Source organism: Maylandia zebra, linkage group LG22 (genome assembly GCF_041146795.1).
Source record: "Maylandia zebra isolate NMK-2024a linkage group LG22, Mzebra_GT3a, whole genome shotgun sequence".
NCBI classification, from domain to species: Eukaryota; Metazoa; Chordata; class Actinopteri; order Cichliformes; family Cichlidae; genus Maylandia; species Maylandia zebra.
Window position 1 is genome coordinate 10,632,021 of NC_135187.1, and position 6,722 is coordinate 10,638,742.

Sequence of the window (6,722 nt, forward strand, 5' to 3'; positions counted from 1 at the left end):
TATGCACAATCCCACATTTTCAGAGGTTTCTGTGGTCTTCTCCTTTTTCTCTCTGGCCGGGAGCTCTATATTCAACATCCCTTGTCTGATATATCCACTATCCTTCCAAACCATCTCAACCTCGCCTCTTTAACTTTGTCTCCAAACCACTCAACCTGAGCTGTCCCTCTGATCTGTTCATTTCTAATCTTGTCAGTCCTGTTCAGTCCCACTAAGAATCTCCTCCCTAATCTCACTACCTGAACATTTGGCAATGAAAAAATTATGTAATTCTTTATATCTTAACTCTTACATATAAAAAAATTACTGAACGCAAATTATTGAACTCATTATGTATTATTTGAATTGTTATCTTGTCAAAAAAAAATTCCACACACACAGAGCAACACCAGCAAAAATCTTCACCATCTTGGAACGTATATGTAGACTTGTAGTCAAGGCCGCCTAAACCAAGACCAAGACAATACCAAGACCAGAGGGTATCGAGACCAAGACCAGACCAATACAGACCGAGTCAAGACCAAAACAAAGTCGAGACGAGACCGAGACAAAAAAGTCTTTAAACTGCAGCCAGATGCTGCTTCATTTACAGGTGTCAGGCATATTTATGTGTTTTTGCGATGCACTCGCACAGCCCTCCTCACCGCTGTCTACTGTCTCACTTACTGAGAGGACAGACGCACGCTCCACTTGACTGTCGCGTCTCTCACCCTCTCTGTTTTTCACATAATGATATATATCCTCGCATGTGATTGGCCACAATATGGAGGAACTGGAGCATAGCTGTGCCACTGTGTGAGAGCTGAGCAGCGAAAGGAAATTAAGTGAGGAGCCGGTGTTGTGCCAAAAAGTGATTGTCTGCCAGAAACTGATTGCTGTCCGCGGGAGCGCGCGCAGCTGCTTAAAGCTGCAGCGCCCGGATTACTTGCGTTGCCAGCTACTTCCGTGCAACTGATATAACGTGGGGGGAAAAACCTAAACACATGTATGCCTTTGTTATTAGGCAAAGGTATGCATTTATGGAGCTTTAACGTTTCTTGTAACCGAATTATGACGCTATCAGAAGGTTGCTTTCAGTGTGTAGCGCAGTCACGAATGACTACACGCATCACGATGGAATAATTAATGCCTACAGGTTTAGTATGTCTACTCTCGTTGTTCATATTTGTTATAAGACTGTCGAATAGTAGTTAAAACAATAAAGACCTATTGTGCCAGTATCACCATGACTCTTTCTTGTTTGTGCAGAATAACGACTGAGAACATGGCATTTTAGCGCTACCAAAAAGTGATTGTGGCCTATAACTTGTCACTGAAACAATATTTCTGCTTCAAACTTGTTGGATATATTCCAGAAAGGTTACATGTGATATATTGTATCCCAAAACCTCTCCAAGAACTGCTGAATAACTTGTACAGGAACAATAACACTGATAATATGCCATTTTCAAGCTGCCAAAAAGTGATTGTGGCCTATATCTTGTCACTGAAACAATATTTCTGCTTCAAACCTGTTGGGTATCATCCAAAAGGATGATATGTGGCACATCATATCCCAAACAGTCTCTAAGAAATGCTGAATAACTTTTAAAGGAACATTAACATTGATAATATGCCATTTTCAGCCTGCCAAAAAGTGATTGCCACCTATATCTTGTCACTGAAACAATGTTTCTGCTTCAAAATTTTTGGATATTATCCAGAAGGGTTACATGTGACATATTATATCCCAAAACCTCTCCAAGAACTGCTGAATAACTTGTACAGGAACAATAACACTGATAATATGCCATTTTCAAGCTGCCAAAAAGTGATTGTGGCCTATATCTTGTCACTGAAACAATATTTCTGCTTCAAACTTGCTGCATGTCATTCTGAAGGGTCCTATGTGACACATTATATCTCAAACAGTCCCTTAGAACTGCTGGATAACCTGTAAAGGAACATTAACTTTGATAATATGCCATTTTCAGCCTGCCAAAAAGTGATTGTGGCCTATATCTTGTTAATGAAATACTATTTCTGCTTCAAACTTGCTGCATGTCATTCTGAAGGGTCCTATGTGACACATTATATCCCAAACAGTCCCTTAGAACTGCTGAATAACCATTAAGGGAACGATAAAACTGATAATATGCAATTTCCAACCTGCCAAAAAGTGATTGCCGCCTATATCTTGTCACTGAAACAATATTTCTGCTTCAAAATTGTTGGATATCATCCAAAAGGGTTACATGTGACACATTATATCTCAAACAGTCTCTAAGGACTGTTGAATAACTATTAAAGGACCATTAATACCCATAATATGCCATTTTCGACCTTCCAAAAAGTGATTGTGGACTATAACTTGTCACTGAGATACTATTTCTGCTTCAAACTTGGTGGATGTCATTCAGAAGGGTCATATGTCAAATATTACATCTCAAACAGTCCCTCAGAACTGCTAAATTACCATTAAGGGAACAATGAAAAAGAGACAATATGCAATTTTCAACCTGCCAAAAAGTGATTGTGGCCTATATCTTATCACTGAAACAATATTTCTGCTTCAAACCTGTTGGGTATCATCCAAAAGGATGATATGTGGCACATCATATCCCAAACAGTCTCTAAGAAATGCTGAATAACTTTTAAAGGAACATTAACATTGATAATATGCCATTTTCAGCCTGCCAAAAAGTGATTGCCACCTATATCTTGTCACTGAAACAATGTTTCTGCTTCAAAATTTTTGGATATTATCCAGAAGGGTTACATGTGACATATTATATCCCAAACACTCTCCAAGAACTGCTGAATAACTTTTAAAGGAACATTAACATTGATAATATGCCATTTTCAGCCTGCCAAAAAGTGATTGCCGCCTATATCTTGTCACTGAAACAATATTTCTGCTTCAAAATTGTTGGATATCCTCCAGAAGGGTTACATGTGATATATTATATCCCAAACAGTCTCCAAGAACTGCTGCTTTTGCGCATGACACATTATCGAACGTTACGTTGTGGGTCATGGATACTGTTGACTCCAAATCTCCCGACAACTGATATACTTATAATCTACAAAGTTTATTTCAAGTGTAATATTTCTATGAAGGCCTGAGACAACAAAACAGACATTTCCATATAATAACCCTTTAGTCACATTTTTTTCAGCACAATGAAGATTTATTTTTGATATTTCTGCCCTTATTTCATAGAACATTAAAGTGAATGTACAGGAAGGCAGGGAGAGAGTGGGGGTAGGGGTCTGGAGTGGCCCCTACACTGACCTTTGGCATATTGGTCGCCCACTCATCCAATGTGGTGCCTGCGTTCACTCACCTTTTCTTAGTGAACGCAGTGAGAATGTCTCTTATTTTTAGCACTACCATTAGACAGCTACTATAAACCGTGCTTCATACCTGCAGGCGTGTGTTTCATTTCCTGTTTTTCAGTCCGTACCTGGGCTGCTGATTTATGACGAATGACATGCTTTTGCACCAGTTTGCAGACATGGCGCGCAGGTTTCTCCCAGCAGTGTTATTCCCTCATGAGCCACATGAGCTGTCTGACAGATAGATAGTAAAGTGACTGCGTCTGGGCCCTGGGCTACATGTCAGCCCATGACTCAGCCCAGAGTCACATCCAGAAACACTTCAGAGTACGTAATGCGATCTGGCTGGAAACTCAGGCTCGCACCAGAATACATTCCACATGTTCAACCTTGGGGTGTGTGTGAATAATGAAGCATGAATGAGCAATGTGTGCTGTGCCACTTAACAGCATATCTGAGCTTCATTTCCTGTCACTTCAGGAAACGATTTGGAAATACGGACCAAGGCGAAGCATTAATTCAGCTGCTGGAGATCGAGCTGGATTCCTGAAGTTAAACTCAGCAGTGTGGTGTTTTTTATTGTGAGAGATAACGGTCTTACTACACAAAACAGGCCTGGCTGTTCTACAGCAATCTCTTGTACTTTTGATTTTTAGATTAGTGATTTACAGCAACGAGAGTGCAGTTTGGGGCTTAAATGGATTTGGTTTACAACTCTGAACCTAAAAACGATCGACACGGGATGATTCGTGTCCAAATGTGGATAACTGTGGCTTGCCTGGGCCGCTCCGAGATCTGAATGAATGATTTCGTTGTGCTGTTATAAACCAGCAAGTTGTCAAAGTGTCAAGTGTTAAATAACATCTCCTTTAGCAGAAAGTGAAGCATTGCTGGAAGCTTAATTTCAACCTTGCTGACCTCTGCTGGAAATCGAGCCTTTCTTATCTGCTGCGTTGTTTTCTGTCTTTCCATTTCTGCTCCCTGAAGGCGGCCTGTCAGAGCTTAGTGAAAACAATGGACTTGTGGTTGCATCTCCATATGGAAACTAGCCTCAGACACAGTTAAGACACAGATAAAGTACAGCATTAGTTCAAACTACTCGTGAAACACTTAATTAAAAGTTTTAGGCATTTCTTCACATGCATCTAAATCTTCTTGCGTTTTGGGGTTAAATTGTTATCTCACAGGCAAAGCCACATAAAGTATGTTATTATTACAGGGAGTAAAATTATCTCTGACATCCAGGTTATGTAATTGGTTCGCTTTATCTGTTTATTTTTGCTTTATCTCTGTTTGTTTGCAGGATTACTCAGAAAGTTTTAGATGATATGAATGCATACTTAAAGAACCATGAATAAAATAGTGCTCTCTTAAGGTTGATACACCAAGTAAAACTCATGTAACCATGAGGTAATCGCAGATACAGTCTGTTGAGAACTGAAGGTCGAATTGCGAGGAGGTTTCAAACTGCACAGGCTTATCGACACATCACATTTAAACCTTTGTATAACCACGTATGTGAAAAGCTGCACAAAGGTATGTGCTTGGGTGAATGCCAGCTGGGCCTGAAGAGTGCATGCTTGGAAATGATGAAAAAAACCTGCAAGTGTGAAAGAAGAAAGAAGCGGTTGCAGTTGGTAATTATCACATAATTACCAGCTGACAGTTTAAATTCCTATCCTAATGAGGACAGAAATAGTTTTTAGGCATCAACACAAAGCTGACGCATAAAGCAAGAAAGAAAAACAGCCTGAAGAGACTTCAAGGCGATCGCCGCAGTGATTCTAGAGTACAAACATAAACAGGTAGCCTGACTGCTCATCACTGCTTTTGTTCCTGTTGAAGTTCAGGCTCTGGCCGCTGGGCTGGGGTTGGCATTCACTCCATTTACACATCACTCTGGGCTCTTGGCTAGCTTTGTGTTAGCATGCTGTGGAGATGCTTGCAAGGACCCTGACATGTTCAACATGAGACATACTGGGACTAAATATTATCCAGAAAGGTGTCTGGTTATACTCCTGATCCCGAAAAGTCTACACTAATCTGGCAGTGTTGGGGAGGCTCTGTCCTGCTGACACAGCAAGGTTGGATGCTGCTGGGAGAATGTGTGAGAACAAGAACAGATTTCCACTATGGGGATCAGAGATGTTGCAAGGCTCCAGCACCAGCAGCTCAGAGATGGATGCCAGCTTCCAGCATGTCAGTATCCCAGCCTGGATCAGCTTCAGTCAGTTGGGCCCTGATGAAGACGTGCATGCACTGGTTTTTGACTACAATGAATCAGCCAGAACCAAAAACTACTCACAGACTATGCTTGATTTAAAACAAAGATAAAGACTTTTTGAAATTATATTTCTTCTCATGAATCTCATGAGTCAATCTGCTCAACATGTTAAATGAAAATAGCATCTGTTACTCTTGTTATCTCATAGCTGAAAGTACAGACTGCAGTCCATCCATTTTCTTAACCACTCATCCATCCCAGGCGCCTCGTGTCCCAACCCCTAACACAGACAGGGTGGAGCCCATGGCCCATGAAGCAACCAGGGGGTTGCTCAAGATATTTTGGCTTCGATTCTTTAGAAGCTGTCATGTCGTCTACATGTTAGAGTCAACGAGGCATAACGAGAGATAAACATCTTACAAACAGCATCCTAACCGTGACTGTTTATTCTGATTTTCACGTTTACACGGATGCTGATTATTTGCAGATTATATGATTTTAAACTCTGCGTATAACTGTTATCATATCAGAGGCGTGTGTTTAATCATATATTTAATTGTTCTGGCACAAAATGTCAATATCTATATAATCATTATAGAGCTGGTGAGACTATGAGATCCTTCCATACATCTCTGTTAAGCATGCCAGACAGCAGCCCTTCATTCTGCAGTCCTAAGCTCTCTTTGATGTCTTTTTAGAGGCTCAGGGATGGTACACCACACCTCCTCTTAGCGTCTGGCTCCCACAGCAGGAGCTATGTCCTCTTGACACATCACATGACCAGGAAGAGCAAGACAGTGATCGCAGATGACGATTGAGATCTTCTGTAGGCGGCTGCTGAGCTGCATGCTGGCGGTGTTGCTCCTCCAGAAAGCATTTAAGAAGGGACAAAGCATGCAGTTGTAGTTTCCATCCAGTTTCCCTCTCTGTGATACGGTCAGGGTTCATGAGTCAGACCCACTGAGCAGGATTGCCTCGGCACATGACTTGAAAGGGCATAAGATGCCCCCCAAGCTCAGCTTATTCAGCAGGTGAAGTCGAGAGCCGTCCTCAGCGAGCAGCAGTCAGTCAGTCAACTGCTGCACTGATGTGGATGACATCTATAAACCCACAGATAGTTATTTGACATTATTCCTCAGCCACTGTGTTTCAGATAATTTCACAATAAACTCGAGGACGT